The sequence below is a fragment of the Delphinus delphis genome, chromosome X, assembly GCF_949987515.2.
Source record: "Delphinus delphis chromosome X, mDelDel1.2, whole genome shotgun sequence".
Classification (NCBI taxonomy): domain Eukaryota; kingdom Metazoa; phylum Chordata; class Mammalia; order Artiodactyla; family Delphinidae; genus Delphinus; species Delphinus delphis.
The window spans coordinates 96,219,297-96,242,174 of record NC_082704.1 but is presented as its reverse complement, the minus strand read 5'-3'; the positions used below and the strand labels follow the sequence as shown (position 1 = coordinate 96,242,174).

The 22,878-nt window shown below is 40.5% G+C and overlaps 1 pseudogene; it reads left to right on the top strand.

The window, feature by feature from the left end:
- The first annotated feature begins 10,128 nt into the window (after nt 1–10,128).
- On the top strand, nt 10,129–11,454 carry LOC132418758 (large ribosomal subunit protein uL4 pseudogene; annotated as a pseudogene).
- The last annotated feature ends 11,424 nt before the right edge of the window (nt 11,455–22,878 follow it).

Sequence of the window (22,878 nt, the reverse complement as noted above, 5' to 3'; positions counted from 1 at the left end):
GAAATTAAAATACATTTATTTCAATCTTAGCAAGATTGGCCCAAGCATTGTAATGATTTCAGATAACTTTCACAACCCATGTTGTCAAAATTGCCCCAATTTTTACCTGCTGAGCCTTCTTTACACCTAAAAGGATCACACAGACAGAGGCAAACAAAAGTGTAATGTAAACTAACAGTATAGCAGTAAAGGTTAATATATAAATCCATTTCATTAATATAAATCTGCATTATTTTCTTTTGCCCTGACATTCCTTAACTGTCATAGCACTACTTTTTATTGCTTTACTGTCAATAGATTTCTGTAGTTTAAAAGATGTTAGAATTAAAAGCAATCTAAGTTTTAAAAACTTCGCTTCTATATCCTGAATTCAGACTCTTTAAAAAAATCTATAAACATTGACCTCACAAATTAGATGGAAGAAATTTAAATATTAATGCTGTCGAGTGCATATTTATTCAATTACCATGCACATGAACCTAGTAACACATAAAGAGATATATTTGAATAAAAATGTGAATAATATAAATTAACCATTTTGAATAAATTAAAACAAATATGCAAATTTATAGTAAATTTATTCAGTGCAAATTATAGTGAATTCCCTCTGATAATTAAGAATTTATAAAATACAAATATTTACAGTGGTTCATGTGGTTAACTAATTGGCCAGGTTTAGTTAATTGTTATAGTAAAGTTAAAAACGTTGAGGATTCCACCAAAATGACACCAAAATAAACGAAACAAGATTAGACGCAAGAGGGAAGAGATATGGGAACATATGTATATGTATAACTGATTCACTTTGTTATAAAGCAGAAACTAACACACAATTGTAAAGCAATTATACTCCAATAAAGATGTTAAAAAAATTTAAAAAAAGAATTATTTAGAATTCTGCTTCACAGAAATCCACACAACCACAAAAAAATGCTTCCCTTTTTTTCCACCATTCATGAAAACTAATTATAGTCAGAATAAATTACAGTTTAAGGAGTCTAAGTCTTCTCATTCTACCACTCAAACTTATGTTAGAAGAAGAGAAAGCACAGATTCCCAGGCCCCTCTTCTGGGAAGTCTGATTCAATTGGTGGAGAACGGGACCTAGAAATTTTTTTAAAAATAGACATCAGGACTTCCCTGGTGGCGCAGTGGTTAAGAATCCGCCTGCCAATGCAGGGGACATAGGTTCGAGCCCTGGTCTGGGAAGATCCCACATGCCGCGCAGCAGCTAAGCCCGGGCACCACAACTACTGAGCCTGCACTCCAGAGCCTGTGAACCACAGCTACTGAGCCCACGTGCCACAACTACTGAAGCCCGTGTGCCTAGAGCCCGTGATCCGCAACAAGTAAAGTCACCGCAATGAGAAGCCCGCGCACCGTGACGAAGAGTAGGCCCCACTCGCAGCAATGAAGACTCTATGCAGCCCAAAATTAATTAATTAATTATTTGTTTAAAAAGCCATATCAGCTTCTTTAAAAAAAAAAAAAGAAGTAAAAATAAAAGATATATCGTAAAATAGCCTTATCAGAGAAAGTTAAGAAAAAACGAGCCAGCCTCAAGAGGACGTTCTGGGAAAACCCATAATCTACCTGACCCAGGATTCCAAAAGACAAGCTCCCCCTGTGCTTAGAATGCCAAAGCCACCTCTGTGCCTCAGACAATCACTCCTCGCCTTGTTCACTCCTGCCAGAAGAAAGATCTAAGGGTAAGTGGAGAAAGTTGCTTTTTCCAGCCAAGTTTCTCATAGTCATTTCACTATTCCTCAAGCCAGTATTCAAAGAAAAAGAAAAAAGAAAAGAAAACGGGGAAGGAGAAGCAGTAACATATATATACATGATGTTATGCTATACCAAGACGCTTAAATGTTGAATTACTCATATCACCAGTTTATATTGTATATTCTTTAATAGCTGTACTAGCAAACATTTAGAATAAGTAATATGATGACTTCTGAATGTAGAAAAATTGAATCAAAAACCAAGCCAGTAATAAGGTTAAAGATTTTTTCACCCTTCTTAACACACACATGTGCATGCACACCCACACCTGCACAACTGCAATATTTTTGTATATCCTGACACTTGAAAACTAACATCAGATTCTCTCCTTTTGTTTTAACTTGATATTTCTAATGCTTTCCTATTTGACTTGTAAGATGTACCAATAGTGTATACCAGAAAATGTCCAATATATAAAATTAATCATAGTAAAAGGCAAGCTATGAATGATGCAAGACACATGACAGAATTTCAGAGGTACCTATATCACTGTAAAGTTACAGTTAGGCAAATATATAAGGAAGTGATCCTCTCCACAGAGTAATTTAAATTTAAAACCAGGCACTGAATTCTCATTTAAATTTCATAAAATTATGAGGCAAAAAAAGTCTCCAATGCTTCTCTTGATTTAAAAAAAAAACCTACTTGATGACTGCAGTTTCTAAGGAAGTAGTTCTCACATTTCAATGTACATAATAATCACCTGGGCTGCTTGTTTAAAGTTCAGATTCCCAAGGTTTTACCTGACAGGATTCTGATCAGATAAATCTGACATGGGTCCCAGGACCCTGCATTTAAAACAAGCTCTCTAGGTGCTTTTTTTTTTTCTTTTTTAACATCTTTATTGGAGTATAATTGCTTTACAATCGTGTGTTAGTTTCTGCTTTATAACAAAGTGAATCAGCTATACGTATAAATATATCTCCATATCTCCTCCCTCTTGCGTCTCCCTCTCACACCCCCATGGCACCCCTCTAGGTGGTCACAAAGCACCGAGTTGATCTCCCTGTGCTATGCGGCTGCTTCCCACTAGCTGTCTGTTTTACATTTGGTAGTGTATATATGTCCATGCCACTCTCTCACTTCGTCCCCGCTTACCCTTCCCCTCCCCGTGTCGTCAAGTCCATTTTCTATGTCTGCTTCTCTATTCCTGTCCTGCCCCTAGGTTCATCAGAACCTTTTTTTTTTTTTTAGATTCCATATATATGTGTTAGCATATGGTATTTGTTTTTCTCTTTCTGACTTACTTCACTCTGTATGACAGACTCTAGGTCCATCCACCATCACTACAAATCACTCAATTTCATTTCTTTTTATGGCCGAGTAATATTGCATTGTATATATGTGCCACATCTTCTTTATCCATTCATCTGTGGATGGACACTTAGGTTACTTCCATGTCCTGGCTATTGTAAATAGTGCTGCAATAAACGTTGTGGTTCATGTCTCTTTCTGAATTATGGTTTTCTCAGGGTACATGCCCAATAGTGGGATTGCTGGGTCATATGGTAGTTCTATTTTTAGTTTTTTAAGGAACCTCTATACTGTCCTCCATAGTGGCTGTATCTATTTACATTCCTGCCAACAGTGCAAGAGGGTTTCCTTTTCTCCACACCCTCTCTAGCATTTATTGTTTGTAGATTTTTTGATGATGGCCATTCTGACTGGTGTGAGGTGATACCTCATTGTGGTTTTGATTTGCATTTCTCTAATAATTAGTGATGTTGAGCATCCTTTCATGTGTTTGTTGGCAGTCTGTATATCTTCTTTGGAGAAATGTCTATGTAGGTCTTCAGCCCATTTTTGTATTGGGTTGTTTGTTTTTTTGATATTGAGTTGCATGAGCCGCTTGTAAATTTTGGAGATTAATCCTTTGTCAGTTGCTTCATTTGCAAATATTTTCTCCCATTCTGAGGGTTGTCTTTTCGTGTTGTTTATGGTTTCCTTTGCTGTGCAAAAGCTTTGAAGTTTCATCAGGTCCCATTTGTTTATTTTTGTTTTTATTTCCATTTCTCTAGGAGGTGGGTCAAAAAGGATCTTTCTGTGATGTATGGCATAGAGTGTTCTGCCCGTGTTTTCCTCTAAGAGTTTTATAGTGTCTGGCCTTGCATTTAGGTCTTTAATCCATTTTGAGTTTATTTTTGTGTATGGTGTTAGGGAGTGTTCTAATTTCATTCTTTTACATGTAGCTGTCCAGTTTTCCCAGCACCACTTATTGAAGAGACTGTCTTTTCTTCACTGTATATTCTTGCCTTCTTTGTCAAAGAGTGACCATATGTGCATGGGTTTATCTCTGAGCTTTCTATCCTGTTCCATTGATCTATATTTCTGTTTTTGTGCCAGTACTCTTCAGGTGCTTTTGATGTTACTTGTCCACGGATTCACCCCTGATAAATCCTGCCCTCGACCTGCCCCTCTCTAACTTAATTCTGCATAAAAATCCCCTGGGGATGTTGTTATTGTGCAAGTTCTGATTCAGTAGTTCTTGGGGGAAGTGTCTGAGGATTCTAACATGTTCCCAGGTGAGATCAATGCTTATGGTCCGTGGACCACACTTTGAGAAGCAAGGTTTTAAAACCTAAACCTTTGTTAAACATAAACCAAGACTCTCAGAGATATGAGATATGACAGCTATAATACTTACCAGTAAGTAAATTAACAAAGTACTGGTGGTGGTGGTGGAGGTGATTTGGAGGTTTTTAGCTAGAAAGGGGGTTACTTAGTGATTATGCTAATTAAGGATTGAAAACTAACACTTTAGAGAGGACTTGAATTGTCCATAGGTCTGTATGTATTTTGGGTAAAAAATAAATCCTGCTATTTGTTGGACAGAAAAGCCCCTTCAGTTAGGTACAGTAAGAGTCATTGAAAGATAATGGTATTTTTTCAGCTTCAGCTGGTTAGAACATTTTTGATGAACCACAGTGTTCAGTTTTATACCACCTAGACAAATGCTGCTACAGGTAGGGATTTTTCCTTTTAACACTACTAGTGGAGAATTTGCCCAGCAAAACAGGGCAGATAGATGATTATGAAGTCATAAAAGTTTGGTTAGCAGATTTATTTTCTCAAGTGCCTTTTTTCCAGCATTATTAATTCTGTTTTCATCTTACATTAAGTAATAGATTCAACAGTTGCTAGAATTCAGTGTCAGTCCCCGGATTCAAACAACAAACAGACTTAATGCTGAGTATTATGTGTACGGTAGAGAAGGAACTCTCAGCTTACCGTTAATTTCCTTAAGTTGCACCAAGCAGACATGTTTAAAAGACACTTAAGTCTTTTAAACATGTTCCGTTGCCAGAGTATGTGAAATCCATGGTTCTTTTGGAACTCCATGAGATACAGGTGCTAAGTTTAACTAATAATTTTTTTTTTAACTAATAATTTTATGCAATACCAAGGACTTTAGCAAATGTTAGTAAATATAAGTTTTGTTGTGTAGTGATAGTTTTTCAGCAAAGTGTTCTGCTGACTCTCTTAGCCAATATCAATCCTGGAAAAACTATAAAGAGTAGAAACATGTATTTCAGGAAATTAGCCATCACAATAAACCTGGAGAGAGGGAAGGTTGTTTGGGACTGTTTGGGGATGGAGGGTCAGGTGAGAGGCTGCAGGTGGGAAGGAGGAGGCCATGAGAGGAAAGGTTGGAAAATCATATTAAGTTGTGTTCTTTGTCTGTCCCCTGAGTTGTCTAGGCACAAATGCTCCTGGTGAATGTAAGGTTCTTGTCCCATCACAGAAAGAATTCAGAAACGAGACAGGGAGGTCAAGAAAGTAAAGTGAGGATTTATTTAAGCAAGAATACACTCTCAGAAGGAGAGTGGGCAGACAGGTGAGTAGCTGCCCTGGGTTTCTTTGGCAAGCCGGGTATGTGGGGCATATAAATGAAGGGATAGAAAATGTCAAATACCAAGTATTAGATATATGTGTAACTTCCAGGTCTCAACAAAAGTATTGATCTGAGGATCTGATTTCTGAAGCTGAGTGAAATAGAGTTTATAGTATTAACATTTGATATTTTCACTTATAATCTATCTTCTCCCTCAGCATGTAAAACTGTAGGAATTTTGACAAATTCATTAAGAATAGATAAGTTATTTTCTACATTGTGTCCATAAATAATATTCAAGCATTTTATTTTTTCATCTCAAATCTATTGTTTTGTTGTTGTTGTTAATCTCAAGACAGGCACATGTACATTGAATGTGCCGTACTAATTAATCATGATGCCCTAAGTAAAAGTTCATTTCCTGTTTAAATCAATATTTCAGTTTTCATGTTTAACAGATGAAGTAAAATTAGAAGAAAAAAGGCTATTAGTTATAAAATTTTAAATATTGACAGAACGCTGAATCTCAGTTAGCAGAAAGACACAATTTATAAATCTGAAGTAGTCTGCTTTGTACAGATCAAACAGCATTTCAAGGAAAATTGATTTGCCATGATTGTTTATTCATTTTTATCTGATGATGCTTATAAGTTTATAGAGCTATGAATACATATAATTTCTTTTCAAAGAGATGAAGAAAATTACATATTTCTCTTAAGAGTGAAGAATGCTAATTTCAGTGAGTTTATACCAAGACAACTTAAGTCCTCAGCAGTTTGGAAGGGGTTTTGACATTCACAGTGATTTCTTTCCATTGTGGTGTTTTGCATTTTATAACTTCCCAAATAACAAATGATTTCTCGCAAATTGACGTCCTTTAAAACTGATTTTGTTAATGAATGAACATGATTTTGAATTTGTAATTAATCAAGCATCTATATCTATATATCCCTAATATGTATGACATAAAAAAGAAGCTGATGTGTGTGTGTATGTGTATGAATACCTCTGTGTGTGAGCATGGCATGCCCGTGCTTATAATGTGGCTACACTGGCGTATTTGTACTGTAGTAAAAGCACAGATATAAAATTAAAACTTCAGATTACCCAAATGACTTCCATGGAGGGAAACCTTTGAGGAATTCTGTATTTTTAGACTGATCATGTCTAAAATCTTCAGGTGTCATCTTCAGGTGTCAGCTTTTCTGCCCCAGAACCATGTTAATGACAGGCTAAAATCAGCTATGTCTCTTAGCCACATGTTGCAAAGCAACGTCTTGTTTCAGAGAATTTCTTAGAGAGGGTTGAGAAGTATAAGTGTTCATTATTCAGGAGGAAATCAGAAGATCACAACACATATCTCAGTAACAATCAAATGCCCACTTCCGGTTCTGTCATTATCTAATCAGACAGTCTGCTCACATGAGCATTTTGACACTTTCCTCACACATCTGGCCTACTCAACCCTCCCAGTGTCATCCTCTCTGTTTCCCATTCTTGCACCTGCCTACCTAAAATTCTTTATAAATCTATATGAGAATCCAGTAACATAATGAATTTACTTGTTTTTTACCGTACACATCCATGGTAGAAAATAATATTTAGACAAGATAATGGCTACAAAAGTCAATCATGATAATGTCACAGTAATTTTATTAAGATTTTAAAATCCACCCCTCCTTGAGCTATAAACATTAGAACTCTGCCTGGAACATCATCACTTCTGCCTAAATGCCAGCATTAGCATTATATTTATAATGGATTTGCTCTACAGGACACTCAAGATAAATTGATGAACGCTCCTGTCAAAGAAGAGAAAAGTCTTCTTTTCTGCGTAAACCTCCAACTCTTAATCCAAACAAAAAGACAGACAGGCTCAGGGACTGCTTTAACTTAAATCATAAGTCTCCATGACAAAAGGAAATATAAGTTGCTATGTGTATAGTGAAAGACTCCTTTATGAAAAGCACAAATGTAATCCTAAAAAGCTGACTTTAAAATAACACTCAATGCAAGTTCTTTTTTTTTAAATATTTATTTATTTATTTATTTGGCTGCACCAGGTCTTAGTTGTGGCATGTGGACTCTCTTAGCTGCGGCACACGGGATCTAGTTCCCTGACCAGGGATCGAACCCAGGCCCCCTGCATTGGGAGCACAGAGTCTCAACCACTGGACCACAAGGGAAGTCCCTCAGTGCAAGTTCTTTCAACTTCTTTTATAAAACTGGAGACTTATTTCCACAGGAAGAGTAGCAGAGTAAGAATATCAGAGACACAAAAGCCAAGAATTGTGCACATGTAGGTATGTACTCATCTATGTGTCTGTACACACACACAAACACACACACACACACATACATCACATCTTTATCCATTCATCTGCAAACAGACACTTAGGTCACTTCCATATTTGCCTGTTGTGAATAATGATGTGATGAACAAGGGAATGCAGACATCTCTTCAAGATAGTGATTCCATTTCTTTACATATGTGCCCAGAAGTTGAATTGCTGGATCATATGTTAGTTCTATTGTTATTTTTTTCTCAGGAATCTTCATACTGTTTTCCATAGTGGCTGCACCAAAGTATATTTCCACCAACAGTACACAAGCGTTCCTTTTTCTCCACATCTTTGCCAACACTTTTATGCCTTGTCTTTTTGATGTTAGCCATTCTAACAGGTGTGAGGTGATACCTGATTGTGATTTGTATTTCCCTGATAATTAGTGATGTTCAGCACCTTTTCATGTACCTGTTGGCCATGTGTATGTCTTCAGGCCTATTCAGGTCCTCTGCCCATTTTTTAATTGGAGTGTTTATTCATTTGCTATTGAGTTGTATGAGGTGATTTGTTGTTAAGCTGGGTGGTGGAGAAGATACAGCTATGAGAGAGGTGAGCGGGAGCCACATTCTCAGATGGTATAACTCAGTGTTCAGAGATAAAAACCTGGAGGGAGAATTTCTAGCCGTTACTTTGAGATCATGAAGAAAGGCAAAAATGGAAGGTGTCCTGTGCTTTTGTCCCAGCACAGTTGAACACATTGCAACCTAAATGTTTTATGCACATTATCTCCAAGGAGTGTTTGAGAAATAAGTATGATAGTCCCTTGAGATGATATGTGCAGAACACACTGGGCTGGCACTGTATATGTAGGGCTTGGAGGGCCAGAGTCCACTACATTCATAGAACATTTTAATCAGGTTATCTTGAATGTATGTTGGCAAATCTAATCTGGGGCTAGATTTTTGGTAAGGGTGAAATGAATGAAAACGGTGGTTTGCATGGCATGCAGGGAAGGAGTTAGTCCTTGACACAAATTCTAGGATCATTGAGTTTCATCCAGTTGGGATGACACCTCCACACCTAAATTATATAGTAGACTATTTGAGGGGAAATTTTTATTTGATTTTTACTTGCCAAGTAACAATTTTTATCTGATTCGATATTTCATGTCCTACAGCGATTCATGTACTCTGATACATCCTTGACTAATTTTTTAATTAAAAAAATAGGTAAAGGTGGTTCCGTTTGTGGTCAAAATAACCAGAGTAATAATTCCCATTCATAAAGATTTAAGATATACCAAGCACTGTGCCAGGCGTTTTACATACATTACATGCATTCCAACAGACTTTTGACATATTATTAGACCAACTTCAGAGATGAAGAAACTGAGGTTCATAGAGCTTGGGATGTGCCTGAATTAACAGAATAGTTTGTGACTATACTGGGACTAAACCCCTGATCTGAACTGGTGTACAGCCCACACTCTTCCACTCCTGCCAGCCAGAGGTAAACCTTCTGTCTTTTATCAATAATTCATTTATCTTCCCACTATTCCATAATGTGTCCCAGGTGATAAAAAGAAGGACTCTATCACCAAAGTACTTTATGCAGGCTTAAAATAGGAAGATAAAAATGAGAATAAAGTATAATTTAATGGTATGTATAGTTTTTGTCCCCATCACATGTCATTGGACTAGCCCTTGCTGCTGACATATGAGAAAAAGCAGTTTGCCACTTTCAGGCCAAAGAATATGGGAGTCAGTATGCCACCTCTATGCTTTCTCTTTCATTCAGCAACATCCCAGAGAGTTTGTGTTGTGATGGTGGAACTAGAAGGTGGAACAGCCTGGATCCATGGGTCACCTGATAGTAGTGTGGCCAGGACAATGTACATAAGGTTTCATCTTCACAAAAATAAATATCTTTGTGTTAAGCCATTCAAAATTCAGGTTTTGTGTGTTGTATCATGCAGCAATCATTCTATCTTATTAACATACTCTATCTTATTAGCTACTTTCTTTGTTTGACCTATTTTAATATCTTAATAAGAAAGCTACTGATGCATATATTTTTGTGGCAAAAGAGTTTTAACAATATACATAAATCAAAGTTCTCTGCTTTACAGTATTTCTCCAAAATTCATGCCCTCACCGAGAGGTTACCACAAATGAGAGTCTAGTGTGTATAATTTAAAAGATGACTCTAGCTTTTCCTGTGGGAGCCGCCGGGTTGAGAGGAGCGTGGCCTTGTCCTCTCCCCGCCATGGCGTGTGCTCGTCCACTGATATCAGTGTACTCTGAAAAGGGGGAGTCATCTGGCAAAAGTGTCACTTTGCCTGCCGTGTTCATGGCCCCCATTCGACCAGATATTATGAACTTTGTTCACACCAACTTGCGCAAAAACAACAGACAGCCCTATGCTGTCAGTGAATTAGCAGATCATCAAACCAGTGCTGAGTCTTGGGGTACTGGCAGAGCTGTGGCTTGAATTCCCAGGGTTCGAGGTGGCGGCACTCACCATTCTGGCCAGGGTGCTTTTGGAAATATGTGTCGTGGGGGCCGCATGTTTGCACCAACCAAGACCTGGCGACATTGGCACCGCAGAGTGAATACAACGCAGAAGCGATATGCCATCTGCTCTGCGTTGGCTGCCTCGGCTTTACCAGCGCCGGTCATGTCTAAAGGTCATCGTATAGAGGAAGTTCCTGAACTTCCTTTGGTGGTTGAAGATAAAGTTGAAGGCTACAAGAAGACCGAGGAGGCTGTTTTGCTCCTGAAGAAACTTAAGGCTTGGAATGATATCAAAAAGGTCTACGGCTCGCAGCGAATGAGAGCTGGCAAAGGCAAAATGAGAAACCGTCACCGTATCCAGTGCAGGGGACCCTGCATCATTTATAATGAGGACAATGGTATCATCAAGGCCTTCAGAAACATCCCTGGAATTACTCTGCTTAATGTAAGCAAACTGAACATTTTGAAACTGGCTCCTGGTGGGCATGTGGGACGTTTCTGCATTTGGACTGAAAGTGCTTTTCCGCAAGTTAGAGGAGCTGTATGGCACTTGGCGTAAAGCTGTCTCCCTCAAGAGTAACTACAACCTCCCCACGCACAAGATGCTCAATACAGACCTTAGCAGAATCTTGAAAAGCCCAGAGATCCAAAGAGCCCTCTGAGCACCAAGCAAGAAGATTCATCGCAGAGTCTTGAAGAAGAATCCACTGAAAAACCTGAGAATCATGTTGAAGCTAAACCCATATGCAAAGACCATGTGCCGGAACACCATTCTTCGCCGGGCCAAGAACCACAAAATCCGGATGGATAGGGCAGCAGCAGCACTAGAAGCCAAATCAGTTGAGAAGGGGATTCCAGGCAAGAAGCCTGTGGTGGGAAAGAAGGGAAAGGAGGCTGTTTGCGTTAAGAAGCTGAAGAAGCCAAAGAAGCCTTTGGTGGGAAAAAAGCTGCAGTGACCAAGAAACCAGCAGCTGAAAAGAAGCCTGCTAAAAAGAAGCCCACAGAAAAGAAACCCACCACAGAGGAAAAGGCTGCTGCATAAACTTAAATTTGTTTATTCGGTAAAGGTCAAATCATTTTGGACAGCTAATTTTGAATAAAGACCTGATCAAAGAGGCAGTGAGAAACATAAAAAAAAAAAAAAAAGATGACTCTAGGATTTACAATATAGAGATGTAGTATAGAAATACGTTCTATTTTTAATTTAATGGATAAAAGTAACATGTTTTTCTTCTTGCCCTTGCCACTTAATAAAATGAATGTGGATCTTTCCATGATAACACATATAGATAACCTCACTTATCTAACTATACCCAAAGCAAGTATGTGTCATAATGAGTTTAACTGTTCTCCTACTAATTGGAAACTAAGTTGTTTCCCATTTGTTAATATGATTTACAGAACTGAAGTCAACATTTTGGAAATGCATTATAGGGCCCATGTGCATGCTTTCTCAAAGGAAAGATAATACAAAATGTAAATTGGGTTAAAGTGGAGAAGATTGTATATTTTTATAAATATAGCCCAAATTTATTTCCAACATTTTTCTTCTAGTTCTGTCTCACAAATTAATGTATTTTAATACCCTACACATTTACGGACACTTTAATTTACCAATCCTTTAAATTATAGTCAAACTTAAGAGTGAGAAAATATTGTCTCACTAATATTTTGTATTTCCTTGTTTTCTAATTAAGTTTAGCCGAAAATTATATTACAACCTCACTCATATTAAGCTGGATTTATACAGTGATTTCCTGAGTAACAGGATATTTCTTGGAATGCTTTAAAATTCTGTTATGCCAACATGGTATTTCTCCTTCATGTGAGAAGCAAGGATTCGATCAGAATGACCAAGTGTCAAGGAATAGGGCCAGACAGGAAAATCTTAGCTAGTGAGGATCCAAGAGGACAGCATTATGCAGGGTCCATGAGAGTCACATACAAAGCAAGTCCAGGGACCCCAGTGTAGGATAGCTGTCAGGATTCTGAATCCAGAGCTCAGCATTATGTGGAGAAAGCACAGGAAGTAGAGAAGATGGGGAATTTGGGGGCAGGGGGGTGGGGAGGGTCCAGGACAAATTACATGAATAGGTTTGGGAAATATCACCATTGCCCGCTGAGCAGTAGGGACATCTCAGTGTGGTGAGTCTACTGGATGAAAGGAATAGAGACATGAAAGACAGCCACCTTACCTTAGAATACCCCCTACATACTGGGAGTCCAGTGCACCCCTCTTGGTGTTCCAGGGCTTGTGGCTGTCGTGTGTGTGTGTGTGTGTGTGTGTGTGTGTGTGTGTGTGTGTGTGTGTGTAATAATAGCACTTAACGTGAAATCTACTGTCTTAAAACATTTTAAAGTGTACATTATTTTTTGATTATAGGTACAATGTTGTACAGCAGATCCTAGATCTTATCATCTTGCTTAACTGAAACTTTATGTTTGTTGATTGGTAACTCATTTCCCCTTCCCCTCAGCCCCTTGCAACCACCATTCCAGTCTTTAATTATGTGAATTTGACTATTTTAAATAACTCATACAAGTGGAATCATGCAGTATTTCTTTCTGTAACTGGTTTACTTCACTTAGCATAATATCCATGATGCTCATCCCTATTGTTGCATTTGGCAGAATTTTCTTCTTTTTTTAAGGTTTAATAGTATTCTATTGTATGTCTATACCACATATGTTACTGACCCTTTAGAGTCGGGCCCCAACAAGGGCCCTTCTGCCTAGTGTCCTTCAAGTCAATAGGAGGCGGAGTTCGGTTCAGAAGCAAAGGAAAGCTTTATTCTTTAATCAAAGAGTGGAGAGGTGTGTGCTTGTGCTCTAGAGCACCTGCTCTCCCTGACAGGCCAGGGGCGGGGCTGCTTTATTGGGATCAGCGGGGAGGGGGCGGAGTTCGCACGGGAGGCGCAGACGTGTTGCTCATGCTCCAGATCCCAGCGTGGGCGCGGCGTCTCTGCACACGGCCCGCTGAGCTGAGGTGTCCGGTGCAGCCATCTTGAACTAAGAATCTGGTCTGAAGTGCCAGGTACAAGACCTCTGCACGTAGCACCATATGAGCAAGAGAAGAGAAGACGAAGCACAGAGGAAAAGAAACAGAAAAAAAGGTTAGACTTTATTGTATTACCCAGATTCTATTTCCCAGAAATTGTTAATAACTTTGCTGGTGACAATTCCCTCCTCTGCCTTTTGGCCGGCTTCTCATTCTCGAGGGATGCTGAGGGGCGACGGTCTGTCTTCTGTGACTGTTTTCTGCTGATTTGGGGGGTCGTCATAACCCCAGGGAGAGGAGCAGAGCTTCCCACAGCTGCCTTTAGTTATTTTTGATTTTCCCCAGGCCTTAGCCCTGTTTGCGTTCCTGAGCGACCACCCTTGGACATTTTATAGATTCTAACCTTTTGGAGACAAAAGACGCAAGACAATTTGATACATGGCCCACGTGTCAGCAAGAGAACAATGGTTATTAAGGGGCCCAGGAAAAGTAGAAACCGGCGACCCAGGGGAGGCCTTGTTTTACCCGGCTCCACATTTGTTCGGCCGGGTGAGGCTGGCTGCCTTCTGTTTGGCAAGTTGCTGTTTCCGGTAGCCTGTCTGCACTTTCTTCAGTCAGGCCACTTGCACTGAAGTAAAAGCAACATGACGTATTGGCCAGCACACAGACCCTTCCCTGGTCAGCTAAGAGATTTTCAAATGTCTACTGCTCAGCAAGGCATATAGGGTTACTTATCGTTTGCCGTTTTTCAGAAAAGGAGTTTTAGGTTGGAGAAAGTTTCAGAAGAGGAGTCAGAAGGGTCCATTGTCTTGGCTTGTTTACTCTCAAGTGATGTACCCACGGAGTAATCCCCTGCAACAGAGTTGCGAGTCTCCATGGGCTGTTAGTCCAGATTCCCTTGCCGACCAGTTGACATTGGAGGGCAATAGGCAGTAAATGGGCTTGCGGCCAGGCCTTTTTATTCTGACTTTTTCTCCTCTGTATCTCAGTTTTTAAACAGCCAGTGGGCAACCTTAACGAGGCAAGAGGTAGTGGTATCTGGTTCTGTTTCTTTTCCATTGTCTCCGTGGTCCCAGGTGGGTTCGTTATCTGGGACCACTTAATTCCCTGGTCTGAAAATAACACAAACTACATTGTGTTCTCTTTGTTTGCTTCCTCTCTGGCTTTTAAAAAGACCTTGGCCTTTTCTTCCCCCATTAAGAGTACATTGAGGGGGCTCTGCAGGTCAGCGCAGGTGGGGTCATGGGTCTGAAAGATTCCCATAATCAGATTCAGGAACTCCTCTGGATCTTCCATCAGCCCCTTACTGTGACTTTTCCAGTGTTTATACAGATCAACAGTGGTAAATGGGACATATACCTGGATGAGTTCTTCTTCTCCATCAGGGACCTGACTCAAAGAGAGTACTTTTCTTGGTGGGTTGTTGGACCTTGGCTGGTAATTAGTAGACCCATAGACAGGCCAACTTTACCCATCTCTCAGCTGGTATTGGAGGCAGGCTATATTACGTAGGAAGATTAAATGTTTTCAGTTAGGGGGTGATACCTGAAAAACTTCCATTTCTGCAGGATACACCCTAATGGGCTATCCTTCGACATGGGAGATGTTTGGTTCCCCATACCTTAGGTGTTCTGTTTTGGATTTGTTACCGGTTACCGAGGGGGCGGTTGGAGTGATTTGTTGGCACACAAATGCCCCAAGGTTTGACCCAAATAAATTTCTGGTTTGGGAAATTTGGAACCAGCAACCAAACCATTATTGGATTCCTTAAGAGACCCAAATAGGCATGGGATCTGATACAGTTGGGGGTTCCCTTTGAATTCATAATGGCCTGTGCTTGAAATACTCAGTCCTTCCTCAGTCAGAATGTCCCACAGGAGGTTGGACAGGAGTGCCTCCAGGCCAGAACAGCTTAGCCATGTTGGCTCCTGACCACCTTAGTCCCTTAGGGAGTGGCACAGATGTCTGAGACGGGGCTCTTCTCTTTCCTCCTTTTGGCTGAAGAGGAGGAGTTTTCAGGCTTCTTGCCGGGTGAGAGCTAAAAGCATGAGGGATTCCCACAGCGTACTCACCAGATCACTGGAGTAGCTGGTATTCTGTGCTGATACCAGGAGGAGAGCCCGTGGAGCCTCAGTCGGTAAAGAATCACCCAAGGTTCGCCTCCCAAGCAGAGTGGGGGGGAGAGGTCGGGCAGTGGGTGTTTCCTGTTCTTGCCAGCAGCTCACAGGGCTTCCCAGTAATGGTCTTGTGAGTGGCTCACAGGGCTCCCCATCCCAGTTCAGACAAACTAGCACTGACCAGAAGAGGTCAAGACCCCGGTCGCATACCTACCTTGGGACCCGTTTGCATTTGGGCGTCTTCGATGCCTTTTCCTGAACTCAGATCGAGCATCCTCATTCTGTTTTGTCAGGTGGTTCTTATTACCTGGGCCTTGTTCTGGTCTCACCTCTTGGCTCACGGGGCTGCCCACTTTCCCTTACCAAACTGAATGTGACTATGGAGAATGCTACTGTTGACCCCTGGAGGTTGGGGAGGAGGGCAAAAAGCCCTGGTGTTACTGCTACTGCCTTGTACAGGGGTCAAGAGGTCAGCACTACTGGTGAGACAGCAGGCAAGACTGCCGTGGTTCCCTCTAGTCCACAGATCCTCACCGTCCCCAGGCGTCCGGTACCAAGGTAAGGCCAGCCAGAGGCAGCAGGAAGATACTCATTATTGAGTTTCAGTCTCTGATCCCCAAGGATGCCAGAGTATGATCCCCTCAGGGGGTCACAGTCTGGATTACTCTGGGAGCTACGCTGTGTGCACCCCTCATCCGGCTATTGGTTTGCTGGGCAGAGTTGTTCTGGATTCGGCCAAAGGTTACCGCCATTTTACCCCATCAGAGTGTAGTCAAAGATCACACAGTCATTCATCCTCACATGAACCTCCCAAAGCCTCTGCCTTCCTCCCACTGGAGCTGGGATGAGCCCAGAGCCTAGTGGATAGGTGGAGGCAAAAAGGCCATGGTCCATCCCATCTGGATCACCAAAACTTGTTACTGACCCTTTCGAGTCAGGCCCCAATAAGGGTCCTCCTGCCTGATGTCACTTGCTCCAATAGAAGGAGAGCAAGTTTGGTTCAGAAACAAAGGAAAGCTTTATTCTTTGATTAAAGAATGGAGAGGTGCACTCTCACTCCAGATTACACACTGTCCCCAAAAGGCCATCAGTAGGGCTGCTTTATAGGGTTCTCATCTGTGGAGGGAGGGGCAGAGTCCTTGAGGGTCAGGTGCAGCTGTTCTCCTCATGGCAGTTCAGACTGAAGCACTGGGTGCAGCATCTCTGCACACGGTATGCTACTGCCATCTTGAATTGATGTGTCCTGCTCAGTACTTTTGCACACAGCATGCCAATTGGGGTATCAGGCATGAAGGTTCTGTACTAGGAGCTCTAATCCGACATGTTAGGAGCAAGGCCTCTGCACATGGCCCTCTACTGGCAAGTGAAACTAGACTAAGCACAAAAGAAGTTAAACTTTATCTTATCACCTAGATTCCATCTTATTTTTCTCAGGGACCCCAGTGGGCATTGCTGGTGACACATATTTATCCATTCATCTACCCATGGATGTTTCAGTTGTTGCTGGGGATTGTCTTATTGCCTGCTGGAGATGGGTATTTCTTCTCATGTGGACAGTGGCCCTCCTCCCCTGATGCTGGGGCTATGTAATAGTTGATATTGGTGAGTGATGACAGGGAAGACAGGCCAGGAGTCCCATGAGTAGTGGAAGTGGGTGTGCAGGTTCAAGTATGTCTTGTTTTTCCACTTGGAAATTAGAAGGGGGGATACATGGGTGCTAATTACCTCAGTAATTCAACAGAAGAAAGGCTGGATGTGGAAGACATGTCTTCTGAATCAATCCAGATGGTGTCTTCAGCTCAGACTCCTTTCCATAGTTTCTGAGAGCTTGGCACACTACAGAGTAGGTGTTCTGTGGCTTTGATTGCTGGCCTACATTGGCACCAGTTACTGCCTGGAGTAGGAAGTTGGCTCAAGGTGTAGACTTTGCAGGTTGGATGCAGAACCCATGAAGATGGCACATGTTCTTCTTAAATTGACTGGGGTAACAAGGATGTGTGTAGTGAAATGCAGGAAGCATAGTATATCATCCTGTTGTGCACACTCCCACCTCTAAGATGAAGAGTTTAGGGCCTGGGAATGAGATGTCCATTATGATATTCAGTGTGATAGTTTCACATGGGAATTCTCAAGTTAGATGAACAGCTGTGTTGCAGGAGAGGGAAATGTCACATCCTGGGACCTGTGGGAGTCCTTAGGACAGACAGCCAAGTGAGGCTTCTTGGCTTCCTGCAGAAAAGAATTCAAGAGCAAGCCAAAGAAAAGCGAAAGCAAGTTTTTTTTGATAAAATAGAGGGATACACACTCCATAGGCAGAATGCAGACCTTCTTAGAAGGTGAGAGCAGCCCCAGGGCATGGGGGTCATCTCAGAAAGTGAGAGCGGCCCTGGGGTATGGGATCATTGGTTTTTATGGGCTGAGTAATTTCATACGCTAATGAGTGGGAGGAATAGTCTTGCTATTTCAGGGAAGGGTGGGGATTTCCCAGGAATTGGGCCACTGCCAACTTTTTGGCCTTTTATGTTTCATTTCAGAACTGTCATGGCATAACGGGGAGTAATTTTGAGCATTACAATGAAGGTATAATGAGCTAAATCTCAATGGCAGGACTCTTCTCAAAGCCACCCTGGTTTCAGTTGGTTCCAGCTAGTTGGTTCTAGGATTTATCGCATCCCAACAGCTGCGCCCCTTCTTCATTTACCTAACATTTGTGTCCTGCCCCCTTCCCTCCTATCTCAGCTGTAGCACTTTGAGTTTTTTCAGTGGAGGCAGAGGTAAGGCTCTACATTTTGAATCAGGTAATGTGACCCTTTAGTAATTCGATTGACTGATTGATTCATTCATTCAGCAAACACTGATTATATGCTGAGAGTGAAACATAGACAATGTGATCAGCTGGTGTAGAAAAAGGAACTTAACTATTTTCATAGTTGCACAAGAATGCTGGCAACTTCCGAAAAAAAAGTGTGTTACCAAAATTTCTACCTTCATTTTCTTGGGGATTTGGGCATCTTAGGCTGCTCACTTGTACATATCAATTAAAAAGGGAACAAGGCTACCCCAGCAGGGTTTTCCTTTCAGTTAATTAACTAATTATTTTTCTCTGGTGTTCATTAAGAGACCAAGTAATTTTAAGCCTCAGACATTTATTTGCAACATTATTTAGGTTGCTAATTTCTATTTTCAGGAAGTTTTGGTAATCATACTAAACCCATAAATCATACTAAACTGAACTACTGCTGTTGGATAGTCCATAACCACTCCTAAGACCTTAAGGAAGCCACTCTGTCTGATTGTGTCTGTGACACAAAGGTATTGTGCTCACCTCTCTTCAAACTGTTCCATCAGGTTTTTTTGGGTTTTTTGTTTGGTTTTTTTTTTCGGTACACGGGCCTCTCCCCACTGTGGCCTCTCCCGTTGCAGAGCACAGGCTCCGGACGCGCAGGCTCAGCGGCCATGGCTCACGGACCCAGCCGCTCCGCGGCATGTGGGATCTTCCCAGACCAGGGCACAAACCCGTGTCCCCTGCATCGGCAGGCGGACTCTCAACCACTGCGCCACCAGGGAAGCCCCTGTTCCGTCAGTTTTAATAGCTGTTACTTGAGGTTTCTTTTTAATCTGTTTAAGGGGTTTGAAAGTGTTGGTAAGAATTACATTCTGTGATTTAGGCACTACCATCTCATGATATTGGTTCACAGAGGTAAACTGTGCCAAAGAATCTCAGCAACTGAGGTTGCTGTGAGGTAAGGATTAAGACACACATGGACACTAAGTGAGCCATCATCTCTCTGCACTTCGATGAAATGAAGATTTGCTATGACTTAAAAGCATACTTTCAAATTAGCAACTGAAAATGATCTGGGCCTAGCCTGGAAATGCAAATGGTAAAATGTTAGAGGAGACCTAAAGTGCCATGTGGAAGGAATGCACTTGATGATGATGTTTGGTAGCAGTTATTAGAGAATAACACTATTCTCCCTGATAATCCAGTATTTCACACATTCTTATAAACTCCGCTCCTCCTTGTGAAGAAGGAAAGAGTTCTTTCACTTTTTTTTGTCAATAAGCAGTAAGGTTTACCAATAAAAGTGCCTGGGGAAAGGATTGTTAGTAAATAAATAAATAAATAAATAAGGTAGCTGGCCTGCCTCAGCAGAGTAGAAAGCTGTTTGTGATTATGGTTTGAGAAAAACTAAGATATATACCAGGACCCCAAAGTTTCTCATCAGTATTCTGGGATTCCACATTTTTCCAGTAGAGACAATATTAGGCAACAGACATAGGGAAATGATTGCAGAGATGAACAAAATCAAAAACAAAGTAAAAGAATTTGATTCTGAAGTTCACTTTTGTAGCCTAAGCATGTAAATTTCAAAATGAAAAATATGTCCCTGCTTGGCCCAGTGTGATGGACCAACCTATAGGTTTGATCCTAAGAGGTCTGTTTGGGGTGATGGGAAAAGTGTTTATTGGGGAAATGGGGAGAACCAGTAGCAGAAAACTCTGGGCTCAAGCCTGGGACTAATAAAATTCTTTTGAAACTTGTCTTAGTATACATGACTTAAAATAGATAACAATATAAAACTTAGTTCAAAAATGAATCTTTGAAAAGATATATATTGTGAGCATGCAGTAATTTGGTAAATGAAAGAAAAGTTTATCTTAAAGGAAAAATATACTTGATAATTAAGACTATACAGTGAATAACCAGATAAAACTCTTTAAATGAAAGAACATTCATAACTTTCCTTATGATACATTTCAATGAAAGAAGAAAAAAATTACATTTTTCTCCTACATTTAAAAAATATTAAAATAAACCCAAGTTTCTCCTAAACACAATTCGCTCGTGAATTATCTTTCGAAGCATAAAATTTCCCTATCTCTCTTTATCCAAAAAGAAGTTCTTTATCCAAAAAGAACTAAGTTGTTTAGATCTTTGATTTTTTTCTTCTTGAAGATAGTGTTTTGCTGCTGAACTAGTGAAAGACAGAAAATTAAACCAACAAATGAGGGGGAAAAAATCTTCTTAATAGAAAAGATGCTGGAGTCAAAATCTGGTAAACTTGAAGCAAGTCCTACTACTACACAGTACCATGACCTTGGATTGGATGGTATTAAATTGGGTTTCCTAGGCCTCGATTTCCTCATCAGTAACTAGAAAAGGAAAGATGATCATGAGCTTCATGGTGGATTTAATTTGCTATGATTTCATGATATCACCAGCTTTCACACTTTACCTGAATTATAACTACCAGTACCCATTGATGTACTGTAATCCTAGAGAGGACTCTGTTGATTGCCTTTTTTTTTTTTTTTTTTTTTTTTGCGGTACGCGGGCCTCTCGCTGTTGTGGCCTCTCCCGTTGTGGAACACAGGCTCCGGACGCGCAGGCTCAGCGGCCATGGCTCACGGGCCTAGCCGCTCCGCAGCATGTGGGATCTTCCCGGACCGGGGCACGAACCGTGTCCCATGCATCGGCAGGCGGACTCTCAACCACTGCACCACCAGGGAAGCCCCCTGATTGCCTTTTTAACAGCCATTTCTCCTTTCTTCTTCACTAATAATCCCACTTTTTGTAGGTGTACCATTTCCTTTGTCAAAGCCTGTTTTTTCCACAGACATGGTAAACAATTCTGAACAGTGAGATGCAAGGGGAACTCTGCTGCATGGCTACTGGGAAAGGTTTGCCTTCTGGAAAAATAGAAGCACAAGGAGAGATGCCGTTTGTCTTTCCCTAGGAATAGCTGAATGAAGGTGTTATGTAAGAACTTTGGTAGATTTTTTTTTGATTTATTAGTGTATGTATTTAGAACAAAGCCATCAGTCTGGGAATAGCTGGACAAAAATAAATCCCTTATTTTTATGATAAATTAAATACTCACCTGATTACTTCTACCACCTGATTTAATGTACTACAAAATATTGAATTTTCCTTATTTTTAAACCACTTGTAATCATGAGTTCTGCTATTTTGGATGAAAAATCCTAAGTGACAAAAACAAAAATAGATCTTTAAGGGCAAAGTTAGAGTATTTAAGTATCTACCTTTAACAGTACCCAGTGATCAACATGTGCTGTGTACTAAAATCTGTGTAAATGTTTATTTATTTTTATATCTTTCTTCATGCATTTTGTGTATCCATACCTTCTGTGGTGAATCAGAATATTTTGATGAATTTTTTTCTCTTAAAGTATGAATTAGCAGTGAATAAGTGGAATTTGAAATTAAAAATCCAGTATCATTTACAGGAGCACCCTCAAAATGAAATACTTAGGTATAAATCTAACAAAATAAGTACAAGATTTGTATGAGGAAAGCTACAACTGTGATGAAAGAAATCAAAGGAGAACTAAATAAGAGGAGAGATATTCCATGTTCATGGATAGGAAGACTCAATAATGTCATGATGTCAGTTCTTCCCAGCTTGATCTATAGCCTCAATGCAATCCCAGTAAGAATTCCAGTAAGTTATTTTGCAGATATTGACAAACTGATTCTAAAGTTTATATGGAGAGGCAAAAGATAGCCAGCAAAATATCGAAGGAGAAGAGCAAAGATAGAGGACTGACACTAACTTACTTCAATTACTGTGAAGCTACAATAATCAAGTCAGTGCAATATTGATGAAAGAATAGTCAAATAGATCAAAGGAACAGATTAGAAAGCCCAGAAATAGGCACATGTAATATAGACAGTTGATCTTTAACAAAGAAGCAAAGGCAATACAATGGAGCAGAGATAGTCTTTGCAACAAATGTTTCTGGAAAAACTGGACATCCACCAAAAAAAAAAAAAAAAAAAATCTAGACGACCCAGGCCTTATACCTGTCACAAAAATTTATTAAAGCTGTAAAACTCTTAGATGATAATATAAGAGGAAAGCAAGATGGTCTTTAGTGTGGTAATAAAATTAAGATACAACAGCAAAGGATTGATACATGAAGGAGATGATAAGCTGGACTTCGTTAAACTTAAAAATTTTTGCTCGGGGGCTTCCCTGGTGGCGCAGTGGTTGAGAGTCCGCCTGCCGATGCAGGGGACACGGGTTTGTGCCCCGGTCTGGGAAGATCCCACATGCTGCGGAGCGGCTGGGCCTGTGAGCCATGGCCGCTGGGCCTGCACGTCCGGAGCCTGTGCTACGCAATGGGAGAGGCCACAACAGTGAGAGACCTGCGTACCAGGGGGAAAAAAAAAAAAAATTTTTGCTCGGTAAAAAACATTGTCAAGAGAATTAGAAGATAAGCCACAGACTGAGAGAAAATATATCCTCAAGACTTATCTGATAAAAGAGTGTTATCCAAAGTATTTAAAGAACTCCTAAAATTCAACAAAATATACTCAATTTTT